This window comes from Ostrea edulis, chromosome 7, assembly GCF_947568905.1.
Source record: "Ostrea edulis chromosome 7, xbOstEdul1.1, whole genome shotgun sequence".
NCBI lineage: Eukaryota > Metazoa > Mollusca > Bivalvia > Ostreida > Ostreidae > Ostrea > Ostrea edulis.
Genome location: NC_079170.1, coordinates 26037730 through 26061890, shown reverse-complemented (window position 1 = coordinate 26061890; position 24161 = coordinate 26037730). Strand labels below are relative to the sequence as shown.

Below are 24161 nucleotides of genomic sequence, written 5' to 3'. Positions count from 1 at the left end.
TGAGAAATGTTGATTTTTACTGTGGTTTGTAATCGGATTTATGTTTTTCTAAAAACGTGATTGAAATTATTTGGAAGCAAGAGATTATAGAAATAGATTACGATTACAACATTCACAATCTGGTTTTCTCATCAACATATTTAGTGTTTTGTATCGTTGTAATTGTTTCAGTAAGCTGAAAAACAATATACATATCAAGAAAATTTGTTTTAGAAAAAACTCACCTGTTTAAAAACTCCTTTATCAAGTTTGTTTTAGTCCTAGTCCATTTTCGCACCTCCTGCAAGGAGCACGTGACACCACAACATTTATCAGTACTTCTCAGTACCGACAGTACCTTCATCAGTACTTCTCAGTACCGACATTACCTTCATCAGCACTTATCAGTAGATATCAGAACCCACAGTACAAAGGACAGTAAATATCAGCAATACTCATAGAGCACCTACAGAATTATCAGTACAACAGTGAAAATATTTAGAACTTGTCAGCACCAACAGCACAATAACAGTAATTATAAGAAATAAAAACAAAACAACAACAACAAAAGTGTACATTTCCGTTTAGTAGTAACAGTAAACGTTTTACCAAGTAGCCATCTTTCCTCCTCACAGAAATATTGACTGATTTGAGAAACTTCAGATGTATTGTGCCACAGCATGTGCGGGAAGTAGTGTAAATCAAATGTGGATTTTAAAAAAAGAATTATAAATAACTATTAGTGAGTCTGGGATCACAAAACTTTCCCAAATCAACATCATCAAAACGTATGAATTTCAACACGTTCCTCGTGATAAAATATCAATTCAGGGTCGCGGCAGCTTAGTGGTAGATAGTTTTTATTCGTAACCAAGGAGGTCGTGAGTTCGAGACCCGCTCGTGTCATGGCGGCCAAACCTAAGATGTAAACACACATGTAGGTAGTGATTGCTCCTTCGCCAAACACTAGACATATAGAAGTAAGAATAACGACTCTTTCGGATGCAATCTTACAAACCGAGGTCCCGTGTCGCGGCAGGCGTTAGCACGTTAAGGAACCCTCACTGCTACGGCTATAAGAAATATGCATAGATCTTGATTTGTGGTATTTCATTTACAGCTGGTAACGTCTCATTGAACAACCAACCGACCAAACAACAGTGTAACAAAAGAAACGAACTAGAGGGGAGAACAATTTCCGGAAAAAGTCGCATTGTTATGTAAAGTTTCTTTAGCTACTTTCTGTCGTACATACATCTGAATTATTCATATTTTCATTTCAAACTTATAATTGTTTCTCTACAATGTTGAAATTGACCTTCACTGTTGTACGAATAGCATTTACCCCATTTAAGCACCGATGTTGATCTGAATTTTGGCTTTGAAATCCTGCACCTAAGATTGTTATTTTACGCCCGTTTTTAGTATTATGGTACAACTATGTCTCTACGTCCATCCGTCCATTCGGGGGTTTTCTGTTTCTAACTTCCTTTCTTCATCACATATCAAGCCGAAACTTGTTACTGAGCTGCTTTGTGGATCACTCTAGATCATGGCGCAATATTGATCCATTTCGACTTCTCTTGCAGGAATTTTGCCCCTTACTTGAAATGTAATGTCATATGGAGGGTACATAATTTGACTCTTAATTCAACTCTTCTTACCACTCTCAAGTGAGGACATTCTTATTTTACAGAGTGTATGAATGGGTATTGAAGATGTGTGTATATGGAAGGTTTTTTTTTTTTTTTTTTTTTTTTTTTTTTTTTTACAATTTTGAGAAAATAACATCTTGTACATGTACTCAGTCAATTTTGAGGAAATATTACATAGCAAGTGTATGATTTGACCGGCTAACTCCCCCACAATTCTCAATTGTTTGTATGGGTGTTGAAGACATGCATGTGACAACGATTTTGATTTTCTTAAATTTGTAAGTGTTGGGGAAATATAATGCATGGTTTGTCCTTTTTAAAACTCTTCTCGCAGTTTTAAAGGCAGAACCTTTGTAAACCACTTGAAAATGTGCGTATTGTATGAATGCACTTCTCAACATATTGATGTCTTGTTGAGGGAGGTTTAAAGGGATAGTACAGCTCATTTTGGTGAAAATTTTTCTCACCAACAAATCGTATTCCTTTCTAATATAATTTAAAAAATATATGAATGATATTTTTCAACTTTCAAATGGCTGCATGTTTGTCAAAAGTTACACTAGGAACCAACTTGTATAGCAGATTTGAATTTTTGTCCAGGAAGAAAAAGTTTAGGGGACATACATTGTAAGTTAAATATCATAATCGTTTTAAATTTTGAAATAAATGCATAGAATTGTTATTATTATTTTATATATATATATATATATATATATATATATATATATATATATATATATATATTGTTTACAGAAAATTACTTGCATGGGTTATTTTGACTTATTTGAATTCTTAAAAAAACGAAATAACCTTTACTATCCCTTTAAGGAAGTATGAAAACCCAAGAAATTTATAATAAAAGGAAAACATTACATTTGTATGATATTTAGTTGATGTAATATACAAAAGTACATTTAATTGTTCATTAAAAAAGTATAAATCTTCGAGATTCAAACCTATATATGATCCACAGATTTATAGGTTAACCCAAATATCGAATAAGACACCCTAAACAGATGTGAAACGTTACAAGACGAGGTAACATATTGCTGACCTTCCTTTATCCATTCGTCACAAAACAAAAGTATGTCACAGCTTGCAATTGGTGATGGCCGATACGTCACAGCTTGATGGTGGCTAATACTCCATGTTCCTTAAGTAAAGTTCTACAACTCCTGGTATTTTTTAAATCATGTTCGCTGTTACAAAACAAACGCCTTATAATAAGAACACCGCATATTACCTTCTCACGGGCGTATTACATTGTGTGTACCGTTGGCCATCCCTGCCTTGGGGTCGAAATTCACGAAAAACCAACACAAACTTAGGGGAACTGTGTTTTGAAAACATGGCTCGTATTTACACGGGATTTACTTGTACATAGAATGGCTCAGTCAGCATATTTACTCAGCCTTCAGTGACAGTTAACAACGATTATGGGTGAAGTTTTTGTAATGACTAAATACCGTAAACTGAACATAGACTTAAAGGTCAAGTGTAATAAAGATAGATTTGAAAATGAAGTTTATAATTCATTAAAACCCGTTTTGAAAAGTTTATTGATGTGTTTATTTTTTTTTTTTTTGAATCCAGGTAAATGCGCAAAATACCTATTCCAAAATCGTTGTTTATAGAAACGAATGAAGGGATTGTCACCCTCTCTTATGACGTCATCTGAGACAATTGTAGTTTACGCCTGTAAATCATCGTTTTAATTTCTGTGAGAAATTGCCAGTTTTAGCAACACCATGGATAGTGATGATGAAATACCGTAGATACACTTGAGTTTAGGGATTCAACCTTTATAATGTTTGTACCTACACCCGTTTCGAAACCATCAGATAGTGATATTTATATGATATATACATTTATATGTTCGACAAATATCTCATTGGAATCTCATTTAGAAATTATTTACCGGGCCAGTCCATAGAAAATTGGGAATAATATTGGAAAAAAATGTTCTATCAAAAGATAACCTTTGTATTTTACACAATCGAGGCTAATCAAAATCAGATTTCATAGATACTCGCCGTATACTCTATTGTAGCGATTGTGAGCGTATTTAACGAGATTGACTCTCACGTTTGTATTTTTTTTTTTATTATGGGATTTATTTGTATGAGATTGATCAGATTCAAATTATAATGTGTTTAGCTAGATATATATTTAACTGAAAAATGCCTTTTTGAAAAAAAAACAACAGACAAAAGAAAAAAACTTATTGTACACAACGTTATTTGTACCCCTCCTTTTTAAAAAAAAAAACATCTACATGTGGATACAATATCATAAAATGTAAATTAGGCCTATTAGTACATGTAATTTCTTCACAACACACGTCAAATGCAAAATTGATATATTACGGCACAAAGTTAACGAATTGTAGCATTTTGAGGTGTGAAATTTTGCCTTAATGATTCATGACATTAGGAATGTAGCATATTAGGAAAAGGAAAAACTTGTACTTGTTTTCATAATGAACTTGAAAAAAAAAGCTTTGGAAATTGGACTGACCTCGCAATAAATAAGGTTTTATCAAAATGGGTTTTTAAAATTAAATTCATTTCCATTTTTACTATATTTTATTTTTTCAATATATATATAGTGAAGAAATGAAATGATGACGATGAGTCCCTTATAAATATAGTATGAGTACGACAATATTCGAAAGATATTTCATTTAATAAAAGAAATAAAATCAATTCGAACTAGGTAATGGGTGACATTAATTTTTATGTGCAATCGCAAACCCATTGAATACAATGTCGCATTAAAGCATTCAGTGGTGGATGAAGAGAGGGGTGGATTGCGTGCATCCCCCCTTTTTGGGTTGAACTTTTTATATAATTAAAATACATCCCTCCACTTGTTTTGTAGGATGTCCAGTTAATCATCACTTTGCACTTTGTTTGGAGTCAAACAGGATGATGGAAACCTGATCCTCGTTAATTAAAGTGTCACTCACTGATCCCCGTGGCTTGTCACAAATCTCAGTGTCTCTTTTCAGTTTCAGTATCCAAATTCTTCGAAATTTAGTATCTTTTGGGAAAAGAAATATATTTAATCCCTGTCCCGATTTCACATTGCAGTTCAAAGCAGCGCATTGTACCATAAATACAGGACTTTTCCATGTAAACACTATAAAACCCTCTCAATGCAGTCGAAAGTTGTCTCAGATGACGTCATAAGCTACGAGCGATAACTCATGTCACAAAACATTTATCGATCGCTCAGGTAAAAGTTTGATAGCGCCGTGTAATTCACGCCAAGTGATTTTTATCAAAATTGCCATGGAAATTAATCCATAAGTGTACGAAAGACATTTTTCTGTATAAAACTCAAGTTTTAGGAAAATCACCGTACTCGACCTTTAAGTCAAAACGAATCTAGCTAACTTTTGAAATAATTTTCATAAGCAAATAAAATGTTCAGTATATGTTTGCATTTAATATTTCTTATCAACCAGTAGATAAATCTTATCAGCAATCAAAATTTTGACTTAAGTCTGTTCTCAGTTTACAGCGATGAGGCCTGATCCGGACTAATAGTTTTTTCTTACTTTTCTTACCCTGAGTTGATCCTTAAAGAGTAGGTTTTTTAGCATCATAGATGGCTGCTCTGCCAATCAAAATAGACCACGGAAATATTTACCTTTTAAAAAATTGCTTTGCTGGACACCGCTCTGATTTTGCGATCAGGTGTTCCGAGGTACGTGTACGTGGTCTTTGGTGATCAAGTCTTCCAACAGACTGCTAGGTTTCTATGAACACAGGTCCCGCTCCCTTATTATCTGACCCGTTTTTACATTTTGATGAAGCAGAATTCATTTGGGGGCTCCTACACGGAGAAGAGTAATCTTTTGCTGTGGCCTTCCACTCAACATTTATATACAATATATTTCGACGATTAGCAATGTTCATTTACATTCATATGTTGATTAGATATATGGTATCCCAGTAAACTAGAAATAAAAGACACCCCAGACTCGTTCATATCTGCATCATATTTGGATGTTTAAATATTTTTCTACATGCATTTGGTCCATTGCAATTGGTTTGTGTTCGTCGTCGTGCGGCGTGCGTCCTACATTAACAATTTAGCATTTTAAACTTCGTAATAACTACCACTCACACTCATTTAAGATCTGGTACGAAGCATCTGTGGGAAAAGACGAACATAAATTGTAAATTGCAGGACTCCTGCACGCTTGGGCCTTTGTTGCAGGGCAAAATTTGACAAATTTTCAAAATTCTTCTTCTCTAGAACTGCAGATATGTAAGAAAAACGAAACGTATAGTGATGTAGTGCATGAAGGCCACTACTCAAACTGTAAATTACATATAATAATAATAATAATAATAAGACCTTTATTTAACCAGGATTACATATTTAGCGATAACGCTAGTTTTCAATATGGTCCTGCATATAACATACATACAGACAGATATTAGTAAAATAAACACAGATTAAAAGAAGTAGAATACATATAAACTTAAGAAATAATTATGAATGTAAGATAAATAGAATACAAAATGAAGCTTAAAAAGTATGGTGATAATCTCTAAGATAATTTCTCTTAAAACACGCAACACTCGTTGAGTTTCTTATGTTTTGACTCAAGGCATTCCACACTGTGCTCCCTGAAATGCTGAAAGATCTTCTATAATATTCTGTTTTTGCCCTGGGTATATACAAAATATTTGAATAAGAATTTCTAGTTTGCCTCTGACTGACTTCTGATACATATTTAAAAACATTTAAATAATCTGGCATTAAACCATGTAAAACTTTATACACTAAAATGACTTTTCTATAGACAAAGTAATCTGATAGAGGCAACCAGTTAAGTTCTGTAAACATGACATTAGATGGTGTTTCAAAATTTCTGATGTTAAGAATTACCCTTGCAGCTCGTTTTTGCAATATAAAAAGCTTATTCACATTTTCAGCATTTCTTGGATTGCTCCATATAGTACAACAATATGTAAAATGTGGAAAAATCATAGTATTAAAAATCTTCAGCAGCGCATCGTTTGACATAAAATATCTTATTCTTCTTAAAATGCCAATTCTCTTGGAAATCTTGTTCATAAGTGATTCTATATGACTTTTCCAGGACAAAGTTTCATCAATAATAATACCAAGTAATTTTGACTCCTGAACACATTCTATGACATGGTTATTTATCACTAAATTTAATTTTCGATACTTTGATAATTTTTGTGCCGATCCAATAAGCATACATTGAGTTTTAGACAGGTTTAAGCTTAATTTATTTTCCTTAATCCACATTATACTGCGCTGAAGATCTTCATACATCTTTGACTCAATATTTTCCACATGATCCCCGGGATAGGGGTTTTGAGCCCAGGGCTGGGCCAAACTTGGTATATAGTTTTATGTGTAAAACATTTTAAAAATATCTTTCATGTTATTGATACTAAATAGATATTTAGAATGATCAGGTAGCTCTTTACCAAAAATGTCAAATTTCTGATCCCAGGGGTAGGGGGTTTTGGGATTAGGGTGGGGTCAAAATGGTCAGTCATTAAATGTGTGAAAATTGCATTTTAACTTCTTGAAAACTACCTTACAATTCTTTTCAGAGTTGTATGAAGCATCTGTGGAACAAGTGTGACGTACACTGTAAATCGCAGGACTCTGTCACCCCTGGGATCTTAGGGGCGGAGCAAATATTGAAAAAAAAAAATCATCTCTGCAATATTTTTAAGAAAGACTAAATGCAAAGTGATGTAGAGCAAGAAGACCTCTGCCCGAATTGTAAATTTCATGATCCCGGGGTAGGGGTTCTGACCCAAGGGTAGTCCGTTACCAAAATTGTAAATATGATGATCTTAGGGGGTAAGGGTTTGATTCCAAGGTGGAGCCAAATTACTATAATGATAATTGTCCTTATCATTTAAAAGACTTCTTTAAGTTTGCTGATACAGCATAAAAACCAAACGCGTACTTAGAAAATGCAGAAGAGAATGTACCAAATTGTAAATTTTGCAACACCAAGGTTTTGACTCTAGGACGGGTTCAAATTAGTCATATTGTGTTGATTTTACTTATATCAAATAATGTAAAGCCTTTCATCAATATAGGCACTTTTGAGGACATTTAAGTTTTCAGCACAAATTTTATTATATATATCTTAAGTTGTTATATCCAGGGGCCCAACCCTCTATTTTGTAGAGGTTACGAGATTGATCACTATTCATCATTTTCACCTTTCATACATTTACTGTGTATTAGAATTTAGCTTAGATATTCAGAACAGGATTTTTTTCCCTACACTCTAAAAATGGTGTTTAGATCCTAAACACAAAGTTAAACACATTTCTTGTGTACAGTTTTGAACGCGTTCTAAATCTAAACATGTTTAACACTTTCTGTGTTTAGGTTTTAAACATATTTAACACTTTTTACGTTTAGGTTTTGAACATGTTCAACCCAATGTGTTTAGGTTTTGAACATGTTTAAATCTCTTTGTGTTTAAGTTTGGAACACGTCTAACTAATTGTGTTTAGGTTTTGAACATGTTTAATTCTTTTTATATTTAGGTGTAGAACATGTTTAACCCTTATTATGTTTAGGTTTTGAACATGTTTACCCTTATTGTGTTTAGGTTTTTAACACGTTTACCTCTTTTGTGTTTAGGTTTTGAACATGTTTAGTTCTCCTTGTATTTAGGTTTTGACTTTGTCTCAATTACAAAATGATTTGCTAACCTTCTATTTAAAACTCAATCCACAGCATTAAAGAGTCTTAAATAGTAGCTTTCTCTTCTATTATAGGAGAATAACATTGCAAAATCTAGCAAGAATATCCCTTGCATTACAAACTGTGTCTATGGGATCCATGATGTTTCAAATCGAACAATGCGGGTAAAGTGATTTCCTACACACAAAGAACACCGGAAAACACTTATAAACAGATATATTCACAAATACACAGAACAACTTACAAGGGGTTAACAAATACAATAACTACACTGCTGCACTTTCTAAAACACGTCCGATTGCCTAGAGTTCGCGGGTAAGAGAGAGAGAGAAAATCACGTGCAGGCTCAGAGGACTCCGAGCCCGACCAGAAATACTAAAAATCCACCCCCCCAAAATCACTACACGGGTTTGGGCGGTGTAGCGGTGACCACGGTCGCTGGTGCTCAGGGTCGCTCTAAATATAGCGGTAGCCCTGCTGTTCGACGCTCGCATAATTCGACCCATAGGTAATTGTAAACATTTTATATGGTTGTAATCAGCAATTAGTGTGAAGTTCGGTGATGAAAAAAAAACCAAAAGACAATAAAACAATTGGTATTATTGAATTATTTTGTTTTAAAAACCAGAAAATGCTTTGGTTTTTAATTCTACATCTGAAATTGTGATCGGCATATGAACTTCATTTATGCACATATTTTAATAAGAAGACGTGCATTTTAACTAATATATTAAATTATATAACTAGTGCAGCTCCTTTAGCAAAAATATCAACAGAAACTTACTAATAATTATTCATTTTACATGCAAGAATCATCGAGATCGGCATCCCACCAATGTCGTCCTGTACTCGAGCGATCGAGTCTCGACTGATTTATATCATTATCATGATTATGATAACAATACCTTGAAAGTAAGATAGTGGTTTAAAAAGAAAAAGTAAATAATATTGTTTTTATTGTCTATGATTTAATTGCTAGTATGAATAAATGCGAATCATGATCACACTGTACCAGTTTAATTCAAAACAAAGTTGTGACTCGAATTTCCTCTATTGTGTTTTTTAATATCGAAAAGCCATCAGCTATGTCAATGAAATATTTTTATGTAGATGTTGAAATGCTTAGGTATTTAGTTTTAATTTTTTGCGCAATTACTTATGAATTATGAATTTAAAGCAGATTTTCGACATAGTTTGTGGTCAGAATAATCCAAGCCCCATGACTAATTTTCATTTGTAATTAAATGAGCACAACTAGCCAATCCAATAAACTTATCATGGTTATGTAACACTAACCTGACTAAGAAGATAGGTGCCTGTTTTTGACCGACTCAGGTTTACATTTCTAGGTAAACATCATATCTATAGATATATCTAGTGTTTTTCAATGATGATATCAGACATTCAGTATTTGAAAAGTGGATAATTTATGTTGAATTAATGTTAAGAATGGAGATGTGGAGTTCATATCCCATTAAAATAATTTACTTCACGTAGTTCAAAGCACGTGAAATTAGTTTAAATTCATTTCTTTGAAAACATGCCAGAAGAAAATTTATACTGTTCGTTATCTTCACCTTGCATACTAATGCAATAATCAATTATCTTTGGAATGAAAATATGAATTATTTACCCTGTGAAAAACGAATAGAGAACATCCTATATATTGGACATTCTCGAGCATACAGTAAAAATGTGCATAATCATTTGCATGAAATTTCTATATGGTAGAGCCTTGATATTTAGGGGTCAAAGGGCAAGTATTATGACATCATTTACTGATCCTTTTAATTCTTTCTGCATTGAATTTGTCAATTCTCCAAAACATCCCAATTTCCCTCATTGTGATACATTTTAATCTGTGATCCATTTCAATCAGTCTGTTGATTTTTTTGTTGGATTTGAATTATACATTTTTTTCGAAGTAATCTGTAGAGTAGCATAATTTCATGTGAATTTGCAGTTTTTGAGCTACGTCTGTTCTTTAATAACATCAGGTTGCACTCAAATACAGTGGCAAATCTATACCTTACTGTGGGGTTTGGGGGGAGGTTAGCCCATTTAAAAAGAATGATTTAAAATGGTGCATTTTAATGCATTTCTTCCCTTCATTTGTAGTCACCACATCTTTTATATGTTTGGGTGTGGTAAAACAGAAAAGAAATATGCTGGTGTGACGTGTTGTCAGTATATTTTTCTGAATTAAAGTTAAAGTAACAGAAAAGCAGTTTTCGAAATTCGTTTAAAACTTAGTACAGACTGGGTTTATGCCAAAACTAGATGACATAGACCTCATCGAATTGGCATAGACCGCAACATTGAAAAAAATAACACAAATTTAAAACATTTTTATTGACTTTTAAAGTACTTATAAAGCATATTTTCTTTCCATTTCCAAAAAGGTGTTCTCTTTTCCTCATAACGTTTATCAGACGTTGACTTGTGGGATAACTCAATTGCTTTAAACTAAGAAAATTAACATACACATTTTGTTATATCCCAATTACAATTGTTATAGACCAGTGCCATTTGACATGGACTCGGTCTATGGTTAACACTAAGAAACATCCTAAAGGTCAGTTATAAAACAGCATCACGCATATTTGTAATATATCAACAAGTAATTTTGAAACAGTTCACTTTCTAATGTTGACTGTCTGGTATCACCCTCATCTTACTGGAGTTTGATAGGCTATATATCAAAATAGCAAAACCGGCTGAAACCTCAAGTGAACTTTTATGATCACCTGTTGTCCGTTGTCTGTCTAAACTTTTTACATTTTCGACTTCTTCTCCAGAACCACTAAGCCAATTTCAACCAAACTTGGCCCAAAGCATCCTTGGGTAAAGGACTTTCAAGTTTGTTCAAATGAAGGGCCATGAGCCTTTCAAAGGGGAGATAATCATAAAAATGCAAAAATAGGGTGGGTTTCATTTAAAAATCTTCGAGAACCACTGGGCCAAAAAAGCTAAAATTTACATTGAAGCTTCCTGGCATATTGCAGACTCAAATTTGTTCAAATCATGGCCCCCGGGTGTTGAATGGGACCACAGTAGGGGGTCAAAGTTTTACATACAAATATATAGAATAAATCTTTAAGAATCTTCTTCTCAAGAACCACTGAGCTAGAAAAGCAGAGATTTACATGAAAGCTTCCTGACATAGTTGCAGATTCAAGTTTGCTCAAATCATGGCCCCCGGGTGTTGAATGGGACACAATAGGGGATCAAAGTTTTACATACAAATACATAGGAAGAAACTGTAAAAATCTTTTTCTCAAGAACAGCAAAGTCATGATTATTCATAGTTATATGTAAGCATCTTCAAGTAGTGAAGCAGTTTGCTCAAATCTTAACCCTTCACGGGTAAGTGAGGAACACAATTGGCAATGGGCAATTTAGTTTTAGATAGGAGGAATGAAGAAATTTGTTTACAAACAGTGATCAGTCTTATTAATATGGAATCATTCTCAGGTATTGTAGATTCAAGCTTTTTCAAATCATGACCTCTGATTTCCTTAATTAAATAATTGCCAAAACCATAACATTGTCAATCCCCAAAAAAGTAGACCAGGGGTCATAATGTGAAAGTGCGTTCTTTTTAAACTAGATACAGATATATATTTACAATACGAGGATGTCTGCTAATGTCACTTCTTTTAATAAGACTAAGAAAGAAGGTAATTTTGTGACATCATTGCCCAGCTCATACCACGTGGAGGTATCCTCAAATGAGCCATAATTTTGAATAAAAATTTAAACCCAAATGAAAAATAAAGTCCTTAAATTTTCTTAGTAAGTTGGTGTCGTCAAACTGCTTCCACTGTTCACCAGTGCTGGTCCCTGCAATGAAGAGGTTGCATGTGGACTGCTCTCAGTGGTCTCCCCTGAAATATAAGGTTTTAGTTGTGCACCATGCCTTTTGATTTGCTTCCCATCGAAGGAAAGAAGGGTAAAAACACCATATTTATTGATTTTAGTGATGGTGTATGGACCCAGCCATTTTTCCTCCTCCTTATGGCCCTTTTTTGTCTTCCGCTTCAGGTTCTGTAGAAGAACGTTATCATTGACTTGGAAGGTGTGCCGAATGATATTATGACGCTTGTCATAGTCTGTCTTCTGCTTCTCCTGGGCACGGGAAATGTTGTCCTCGGCTTCCTGAAAATTTTTATTTCTGCATTCAATGGAGTGCTTAATTCGATTATCGGTAATTTCAGCAAAGCTTACCTCTGTTGAGGGTTCAATTTCGTTTTGAAGCCCCATCCTAGGTGTCCGTAGCTCCCGTAAATAGACTGGTGAGTAGCCGGTGGACGACTGAGTGGTCATATTGATGGCTGAAACGACATGGTCGATGTATTTTGGCCAGTCACCTTCATTATCATGCATAACTTTTCTCAGACTCTGCTTCAGCGTCTGGTTGGTCCTTTCATCAAGGCCGTTGGCTTGGGGGTGGTATGGTGTTGTGAAGATGTGTTGGATTCCATAGGTACTGGTGAGCTCCTGAACGATGTGATTTTTGAATTCTGAGCCATTGTCTGTCACCAGTATGCGTGGGGCACCATGTCGCAGAATGGTTTTGAGGAGGAAGGCAGCTATGGTGTTTGCAGTTTTATCTTGCACAGCTACAGCTTCCACCCATTTAGAGAAGTAATCTGTAATAGTAATTACATGTTTATAACCATCTTGTGACTCTTTGATGTTGCATACATCCATACCTATCTTGTTCCACACATCTGTAGCCACTGGTATAACTTGCAGAGGAGGGGCTGTTGATGGGGCAGCATTGGCAGATCGCTGACATCTATCGCATTCTTTCACCTGTAATATGAAATATACCACAATTATTTTATTGTGCTGTCAATCATATGCATGGACTAATCAACATTTTATTGTTGAAAGTTTTTAGTTCCATAAAGTCAAAGACTTGTGAGTTATTCTGATTGAAGAGAGATTGGTGTCCGTCTGTGTTTTGTCTGAAAACCTTTCATATACTTAAATTATCTAGTTCAAATCAAACCGCCACCCATTTGCACCTTGTGCAACTTTTACAGACCATACCCTAGTCAGTTCTGACAAAATATGAAACGGTCATTTTGAAGAGCGACCGCAGACACCGACGCTCATAATTAATTCAAAATAATTATTTTCCCCATTTTTTCTCTCCCGAATTCTGAAACTACACTTAAATTATCTAGTTCAAATCAAACCGCCACCCATTTGCACCTTGTGCAACTTTTACAGACCATACCCTAGTCAGTTGTGACAAAATATGAAACGGTCATTTTGAAGAGCGACCCCAGACACCGACGTTCATAATTAATTCAAAATAATTATTTTCCCCATTTTTTCTCTCCCGAATTCTGAAACTACACTTAAATTATCTAGTTCAAATCAAACCGCCACCCATTTGCACCTTGTGCAACTTTTACAGACCATACCCTAGTCAGTTGTGACAAAATATGAAACGGTCATTTTGAAGAGCGACCCCAGACACCGACGCTCATAATTAATTCAAAATAATTATTTTCCCCATTTTTTCTCTCCCGAATTCTGAAACTACACTTAAATTATCTAGTTCAAATCAAACCGCCACCCATTTGCACCTTGTGCAACTTTTACAGACCATACCCTAGTCAGTTGTGACAAAATATGAAACGGTCATTCTGATGAGCGACCCCAGACACCGACGCTCATAATTAATTCAAAATAATTATTTTCCCCATTTTTTCTCTCCCGAATTCTGAAACTACACTTAAATTATCTAGTTCAAATCAAACCCCACCCATTTGCACCTTGTGCAACTTTTACAGACCATACCCTAGTCAGTTGTGACAAAATATGAAACGGTCATTCTGATGAGCGACCCCAGACACCGACGCTCATAGTTAATTCAAAATAATTATTTTCCCCATTTTTTCTCTCCCGAATTCTGAAACTACACTTAAATTATCTAGTTCAAATCAAACCGCCACCCATTTGCACCTTGTGCAACTTTTACAGACCATACCCTAGTCAGTTGTGACAAAATATGAAACGGTCATTTTGAAGAGCGACCCCAGACACCGACGCTCATAATTAATTCAAAATAATTATTTTCCCCATTTTTTCTCTCCCGAATTCTGAAACTACACTTAAATTATCTAGTTCAAATCAAACCGCCACCCATTTGCACCTTGTGCAATTTTTACAGACCATACCCTAGTCAGTTGTGACAAAATATGAAACGGTCATTCTGATGAGCGACCCCAGACACCGACGCTCATAGTTAATTCAAAATAATTATTTTCCCCATTTTTTCTCTCCCGAATTCTGAAACTACACTTAAATTATCTAGTTCAAATCAAACCGCCACCCATTTGCACCTTGTGCAACTTTTACAGACCATACCCTAGTCAGTTCTGACAAAATATGAAACGGTCATTTTGAAGAGCGACCCCAGACACCGACGCTCATAATTAATTCAAAATAATTATTTTCCCCATTTTTTCTCTCCCGAATTCTGAAACTACACTTAAATTATCTAGTTCAAATCAAACCGCCACCCATTTGCACCTTGTGCAATTTTTACAGACCATACCCTAGTCAGTTCTGACAAAATATGAAACGGTCATTCTGATGAGCGACCCCAGACACCGACGCTCATAATTAATTCAAAATAATTATTTTCCCCATTTTTTCTCTCCCGAATTTTGAAACTACACTTAAATTATCTAGTTCAAATCAAACCGCCACCCATTTGCACCTTGTGCAACTTTTACAGACCATACCCTAGTCAGTTCTGACAAAATATGAAACGGTCATTCTGAAGAGCGACCCCAGACACCGACGCTCATAATTAATTCAAAATAATTATTTTCCCCATTTTTTCTCTCCCGAATTCTGAAACTACACTTAAATTATCTAGTTCAAATCAAACCGCCACCCATTTGCACCTTGTGCAACTTTTACAGACCATACCCTAGTCAGTTGTGACAAAATATGAAACGGTCATTCTGATGAGCGACCCCAGACACCGACGCTCATAGTTAATTCAAAATAATTATTTTCCCCATTTTTTCTCTCCCGAATTCTGAAACTACACATAAATTATCTAGTTCAAATCAAACCGCCACCCATTTGCACCTTGTGCAACTTTTACAGACCATACCCTAGTCAGTTCTGACAAAATATGAAGCTTGTTTTATTACAATATTTTAAAAAGAAGTTATAGTTTCATACAAATCTCTTGGTAGAAAGTTACATACACTTTCTCTTAATGAAAATATGAAATAAAATTAATCATTGACCACACACATTTTTAGAAAATTAGATTTTCTTATTTATACAAAGGGCAGACAACTCTTCTAAAAAGTCTTAAGTGCAAAAATGTCAGCTTCGAATCATTCACCAGTCATGTGAATTTCATCTGCTACACTTTCATCATTATTTGACAATAAACATTTATGTTGATCTAAATCCTTCAAAATTCTTCATTATCCTTTCATTATACATGGCATACCTTAATTCAAAATATAAAGAAGTCTACATATCTATGCAGTTGCGGATTTAGAGGGGGTGGGGGTGAGTCCCCTCCCCTAGGTCTTCTTATTTCTTTTAACCACAACCAAAGATATAAAGCATGTGGTGACTATAAATGAAAGGAAGAAGGAGCAAGAAATTCGGTCAATAATGCATTAAAATGTCCCATTTTAAATCTTTTTTTTTCAACATTTTCCCGGGGGAGGAACAAAAATTTCTTTCGAACATGCATTGACATGCACCATATTAAATCATTCCTTTTGAAAGAACAAGAGCCACGAATACCCAAATATGGCCCTGTGATTTTGAGTAAAATAAAGTATCTTCATTCCAATATTTCATCATGGTATGAAATAGCTTAGACCTTCTTCTTTATCAATCCAGTGTGTTTTTCCGCGAAAATTCACGCATATAGAAAGTATAACATGCAGAACCCATAACAGTTGTGTTATTTTTGTAAAAGCTGATAATTTCCAACAATATGCACCAAAAAATTGTATAACCCCCGGGCATCGATCCAATAAATCTTAATGAATTGTAAATCAGTATATTACATACTGCACAGAAGTTAAGAGTTTTTTTGGATCGAGGCCTGGGGGATAAGTGAATTTTTACTTTTTATGTTCTGCAAATAACCGGAATTTCACATTCCATGCACGGAATCCGAATACTTTTCCAAACTATAGGTTTAATACAAATCGTAATATTTAAAAATTTAGTTGGGGATTGTTCCATTGTCTTTTTACGAAACCAGTAATTATTCAAAGTTAATAAAATAGGATTATTTCAAACAATATTATTGAAATAAAACCGGATCCGCGCCATCGTCGGAATCGGGCTATGTACATCAATCGATTTTGCCCCCAAAATTTCAAATAGATTATATGCTCAATTTATGAACTTGAATATATATGTAACCATGTTAGGGATAGTTACAAAAACCTTGCACTAGTTAACAGTTTTAGTTATTTGATCAACCAATTACGAAGCTAAGTCCTCCAATCCACTCCAGATACAATCGAGATCCACCCATCGTCTGCGCAGCACCTTTTCGTTATACGTTATCACATTATATATATATTTTAATTATCTGAAGGCCGTTGAATTTAATAAATATCTAGCTTCACATGTTTCATCTCCGTGCATTCAGTTTTCTTGGCACTGATGAGCATGTTGAAATCGCTGTCGCAGTACATATAAAGACTTGGGGGACCGAGGGGTGCCCAACTCGATAGGCTACTTTGATGCGAAGATATATTGGCCTATCCCGTATTGTTTAATGATTTCTAAAGTTATAGTATAATATATGGGTACCAGAAATTTTTTTAGGCGTACACATAACAATATAAAGAATAGACTGTAGGCTACAAGTCTCAGAGCTACAGATCTACAACATTCGTTCCGTTGTTTACGTGTTACAACCGATTTGGACATACGTTATCGGGTACCGTAATATTTCGACACACAGCTATTCCGGTCCATTGCATATTTCATCCGTCAGAAATCAATATATAGAAATACATACAAATATGAATACGAAAAATATATCTAGCAATATGGATCTTGTTTTACTTTTAAATGAAATTCATTGACAAACAGAATTACATTTGATCTAATTAGCAAAAATACAAGGCAGTTAATAAAAAGGGATAATAATAATGAATAATTCGAAAATGAAAAAAAAAATAATGTAAAAAGAATGTTAACGAAAATAGTGTATATTTCATTGTTTCAATTATATTTATCATGAAAAATTCAGTCTTAACAGCAAATATTCAAAACCACAAATCTTAGAACAAAATAAAAAAGACAAATGGAAAAAAGAAGACGATATCATTAATACTGATTAAAGTAGAGGTGAACATATGAATCACACTCGTTCCTGAAGTAAAAGTTTATGTATTTATTTTTTAAATATATTATCCTACATAATTAAGTAAAATATTACTAAGCATTACAGAAGGAAGAACTGAACACATTATTAAACCACTGTCCTGCTTAGGAAGTGTCTGATAACGGAAAAAGGTTTCCCTCATGCATTTTATGTAAGATAAGAACTAAACCTAATGACAGGAAGAAATGTGAAAGTGTTAAGATAAGCAAATTTTATGGTGTTAACCCCTTGATTGATAAAATTCTTGTTTCTATTTATGTGAAAATAACATCCGCTTAATTTTGTTTGCACACTAACCAAATATATGCGAGGAGGGAGTTTGGTTCTATTATATGTAGCAGTATCAGAATAAGACTTTTTAATTAATTAATTCGTTTCATAGATGTTATGGAGTTAATGATAATAATTAAGGCATTTTGAAATACACACAGGTCTAGATATTATTGTAATAAATGATCCCGATAGTAAACTAATGAAATTAGATAAATGGAACATATTTTACGTGAACATTTTCTTAGCCTAATGTAAAATAAATTATATCCATATGGCTAAACTCAATGTTCATGTGTTATTCTGTACATGTACGGCTACTTTTGTAACAGTTTCCCTATCCCCCCCCCCCCCCCCCCACACACACACATCATAAACGTAACTCCCTATATAGCAAAACACAAATAAAAGTGTGAAACATAGGATTAAAATGTTTACTCACTGTCCAAAGTTGTACATGTAGCAAAGTGCGTCTGAAATAACGCCGCTGTCCGAAGCCTGGATATTACTGTTATTGGCGTGATTACATGTACATGCGGGATAATAATAACACCCCCCCCCCCCCCCAATAAATAATAAAAATAAAAATCCGCAAACTTATAAAAGATTGTTAAAAGAAGTGATCAATATGCAACATAAACTACATGTAATATTGAAACGCACACACATAGGTCAATAGATCTTATTCGTAAGTCAACGGTTGGATCCACCGTGTTTTCGTGTACATTTTAAGACCCCCCCCCCCCAAATATCGGTATGTGCAATAAATGAAAATACTGGGATTGGGTTTATCTTCATGTCATACATAAATAACAAAGCTAAGTAAAGAGGTACTGAATTAATATTACTTTAAAACTGTTGAATGGTTTCATATATAAAATTTTAAAAAATATAAAGAGAGGGAAGGAGACAAACAGAGAGAGGAGAAAGAGATGTACAATTATACTATATAGGTGTGTGTTTTAATATAGAATTAACATAGACAGATTTAAATATTTACAATATCATAATAGCCGTGTTTCGAGTTACTCCGGAACACAGTGTTTATTCTGTGTTTAGTCACGCCGCGTCAAAAATGTTCCACAGGGTTACTTCCGGTTTATCGCTGTTTACCAACAGTCGACACTTCGTGTATTAGGCCTAGGGTTAATTTTGTCGATCATCATGAAATTGAAATACACATTTAATAGTTTGGGGTGTATGCGGTACATATTTGTTTATGAGCGTTTGATAAGCTACTATTGATCTACGAAATACAACGAAAGACTTCGTCAAGAACAGAAGAAGACGATGCATGTCGTGTAACTCACACAAGGCCCAGCTGTCTAGTAACCGGAGGGGTAAAGGAAAAGAACGTATTAGACTCACTGAAACCTGTCAAACAGGTAAAATGAAAATTATGACGACATTTTATATATATACAAAACACAATGTGCACTGCTTCATAAAGCAGGCATTAGGTCCACTCGGGTCCAGTACAGTCTAGGGCCTATGTGAAATAGAATTTACGTTACCAAATCAGGGCCAAAATGGGCATAAACATGTAACATATATAACCAGGTCCATTCCAAAGACTATTTCTACCTACGTAGCTATTAATAGCTACCTAGGTATTTAAAGCTACTTAAAGTAGCTACTTTTACATGTTTTTAAAGATATAAATAATAATTAAGGCACATCTTTTAAACAGGTCAGTCGTTTTATGTATCATGTTGTGCACGTGCATGACAAAATTCGGAGTGTAAATTTAAATACTTTACGAGGGTGGAAAATGTAGAGGAAATTGCATGAAAAATCAACTCAAAAACTTTTAATGTAAGAGTGCATGAATGTTAACTTTAAAATTAATAAAGATTTGTAAAACATTCTAGACTTCTTATCATGTATCTTTGATCCTAAGTTCCTAGAGAATGGAAGTGGGTGCAGTTATTGATGCAAATTTGAAAGTAATCATTTTTTGTCCAATATTTTTGTGGTATTCATTGTCAGTATTAGTGAATCAAGAAATTTGGTACACGCCATGTTGCGCCGTTCCTGCGTTTGGCCACGAAATGCAAGTAAAGGAAAACGTAGGTAAAAATAGCTACCTGGAGAAGGTTTAAATACCTAGGTAGCTATAAGTAGCTACATAGGTAGAAAGAGTCTTTGGACTGGACCTGATAATTATTGATATAAAATTTAGATAATGACAATACACAGTGAAAAGTAATAGATTAGCTATAATATTATAGGTATTTGAAATGGCTTTATTATTTAAAGCTAGTTTAGATTGAATTAGACTGGGTTTCTAAGTGCAATGATATAGCCATATGTGGGTGAGGATAAAATTATCTACTTGGGTATAGTCAATATGCTGTATAATTTGAAAATAATTATTTAAACTAATACTTGTGTTACAAATTAAGTCTTTGGAGTTTGACTTCCACTGATATACTCATGTAATTGGAAGAATTCTTAGCATGACTATTTATTGTTGTAGTCATTTTATTGACTTTTCACAATCCAGTAGGTATTTGTGATTACTGCTCATATTTATATCACTGAACAAAATATATATCTGATCATGATTAAGGTAATATTATTCCTTTCAGCAACATAATTTCAATTATGTGCTCATAGACTGGTCCAGCACAATCTCTAGTATAATTAGCTTTATAAATATGCTAATCAAGCTATATAGCTTTTTAAAGCTAATTGAAATTGCTTGATATAACTATTTCAAATCTTCTATCAAATATATTTTTAAAGCATAAAAATTGAATTTCTAAGTGAAAATATTTCATCCTTGTACTTGAAACAACACACTGTAAACAAAAAAAGCTTCTTAAACTCTGTACCTTAGGAAGAATTTTGATTCAAAATTGTCAAATGTTTAGGATTATTAAGTTGTTACAGATTCCACATTGTAAAGTCATCATATACTTATCAAAGCTTCGACACACACAAGGTAGTGGACAGTTATCAATACAAAAGAAATTCTCTTTTCATGAAAATTCTTAAAATGACATATGATCTATACCTAGAATAGTGTTGTGGTTAGTTCAAAGTACATGTATATTGTTATGTGTCATTGCACTTGAGAAATTTAATCGAAACTAGCTTAAAGAAGCTGTTTGAAATAGCTTTATAAAACTATATAGCTAAATATAGAGATTGTGCTGGGCCTGATAGATATAGCAATGCAGAGGAAATCCGTCATATGCATCAAAAGTTTAAAAAAGGTGAATTGACTTAAATATAAATAAAATCATGAAAACTCATACATTCACAGTTTTAATATGAATTACTTCATGTATTTCCAAATAAGTTTAAAAAAAATATACATGTATGTACAGTGAACAGTATTTTTAACAAATACATGAATTATAATTTCAGCATTATTATTATTATTATTTTTTTTTTTTTTTTTTTTTTTTTTTTACATCTTTGCTTCTCAAATTGACAAAAGTCTATTATCAATATTGTGGCATCCCTCCTCTTTTTCAGGTATATGGGAACAGGATCATTTTCCATGCCTTTCACTTGAGGTCTTCAGTTTCATCATTAATCATCTGAATGTCGGTATGCCAAACTCTCATGATGTCATGCCATTACTGGATATTCCTTAACACTGGTTTATTTAAGCCACACTACCTATAACATTGCCAAAATATTAGACTGAAAATTTTCAAATACACAAGATTTGAAGCAGCAAAAGAAAAGAATTACATATGTATAACACACAAAAAAGAAATTAATTCTCACCTGGCTGATATGAACTTTTTACTCCTTTTTAGCTCCCTTTCACTGCATACCAGCCAATAACTAGCAGTCATTATATGCAGATCAGCCATTGTTATCAACCTGTGTATATATATGTTGAATGAAATATGAATGAAAATTGTTGTTCTTTGTTATTCTTTTTAAAATATATATATACTCAATAGTATATTTCCTTACACAGTACTGAATCAAAGGGGTAGGAGAGCAAATACATAATATATAACCTGGCTCATGTTCAGCTGGTTCCATTCTTGTATATAAGTGGTTTGAGTGGAAATGTACATATCTGATGTACATGTACATGCAAAGTACCTTGATTGCACAGGCAATATGCATCACTTGTGTTCGAATTTACTATTAAAGAGTACCCCAAGCGATGCATATTGCCTGTGCTTGATTGGTATTAAAAGTTGGAGAAAAGATCAATGTTCTTTGATATAATTCAAAATTTTGCAGTGAATGAACCATCGGTATGGAGCTTGAATAAATGATCATGCAAATCCTAGTATAGATCCGTAGGGATATATTATCTGGTGTTCTCATATTTTATTTAATTGGCAGATATATATACCCCCCCCCCCCTCTCATCCCTTGTGAAATTGCTTCGTAATTTTTATGAGCCTGAACCATAAGTTCATAATTGAAATTCTCTATTTAATGTCACATGAACACCGTTGTAAAATACATACACTGCTCAGATGTAGATGAGGGTACAAGTATACCTATTCTTAAGATTTACAAGATTTTGCACAGTCTATATTATATTTTTAAGAGTCAGTACAAACCTCTTGGTTTTCCTAAAAGTTAATATAAGGAAACTGGCTAGAACAATGATGTTTCTTTGTTGGTTCAGCTTTCACGGAATGTAATATTCGCACTCAATTTCGGCTGCTCGTGGTTTTCTACACAAATGACGCCACCGTTTCCTCTGCGTGAACGCTTTTCCCGGGTTTGGGAAAAGGCAAACTTTGACATCTTCCCAAGTAAATATATATCCCTTGCTATCCTTTATCTGATTTGCGACAGTTTGTGCCGCAAAATCTATATTTTGTCAAAAACAATTTTGTTACCAGTGTAAACAAAATTAACCGGAAGTACCCCTGTGGAACATTTTGCTCATATCACGTGACCGGCGTGGCTAAATACGAAAAATCCCGGGTGTTCCGGAGGAACTCGAAACACGGCTATTAAATTGCACTGAACAGTGTTTTTGTTTCACTTTTATACCTAGAGAACTTTCACGTAAAAGTACATGAAACGTTGTAAAATTGTGACGTTACGTTGCAAAATTGCGACGTCGATAACAATCTGGCCAAAACAATGGGTACTTTGAAGGTCAATAACTAAAAAAAATGAAAAGATATCGGAAAAAGGATAACATATTTGAAAAATAGATATTCTTGGTTTCTGTCCCCGAGAATAATATCATGTTCTGACTAAGGGCCATTTTTGGCTATTCGTGGCTCTGGTTCTTTGCATAGTCAAAAATGCATTAAAATGTCCCATTTAAACCAACCTTCCCCTTTGGGCAAGAGAACATATCCTTAACCCCTGTTAAAAATTTGAATTAAGCGCATATTACATTTGTAATCTTTTGATCAATGTATTCATGAGAGTCGTGCGACAGTTTGTACCACGCACCGATGATATCATTTTAAGATTAACTTCCTTTTTCTGGTATATACGAGTCATATCTACAATATACATGTGTACAAATAACACAATTTCGCTGAATCCTAAAATACACTTGGTTTCTCCTAACTACTACTTTACTTGGCACCTCTGTGTTAGAACATATTTGAAATATTGTAAAATTGACGGTCAGAAAGTCATTATACAGATATATGAAAATAAATAAAATAAAGAGTACACAAAGTTAAAATTTGAAAGCGCTAGCGTTAAAATTTTAACTTTGTGTACTGTCTATTTTATTTCTTTTAATATCTTCTACTTTTAAAAAAAATTGGATATATATATATATATATATATATATATATATATATATATATATATATATATGCAAACTTTATATTTTCTATGAGATTTTGATAATAATTATAAAATTGTTATTCCTTTTATCATATTTATTGTAAAATATCATTTTGATTTTTAAAAAGAGAGATTTCTTATTTCGATGAAATAAGCTTGATGATCATTTGGTTTAGTATACTACATATTACATGTAATGATGACAGAATTATGGTTGGCTTCCTTTCACTCCAGATCATTGTCAAAGCAAGAAGTAAGTGAACTATCATATAATAATTGATATATAAACAAGTTAATGATTTTTCCTTTCTTATTATCTGATAATGAACATTTAATAATGAACTGAAGGTGCTAAATGTGGCAAA

General features: G+C 33.7%; 2 long non-coding RNA genes across 2 annotated transcripts; one reads left to right on the top strand and one right to left on the bottom strand.

Annotated features, from left to right (window-relative positions):
- Positions 1 to 19059: 19059 nt before the first annotated feature.
- Positions 19060 to 21925, top strand: LOC130047968 (uncharacterized). Its single transcript, XR_008796793.1, has 2 exons — positions 19060 to 19430; positions 21532 to 21925. It is a non-coding gene; the product is annotated as an uncharacterized LOC130047968 (long non-coding RNA).
- LOC125655492 (uncharacterized) lies at positions 21306 to 22994 on the bottom strand. Its single transcript, XR_007362766.2, has 2 exons — positions 22593 to 22994; positions 21306 to 21888 (listed from the first exon to the last, which is right to left on the bottom strand). It is a non-coding gene; the product is annotated as an uncharacterized LOC125655492 (long non-coding RNA).
- Between the last annotated feature and the right edge of the window lie 1167 nt (positions 22995 to 24161).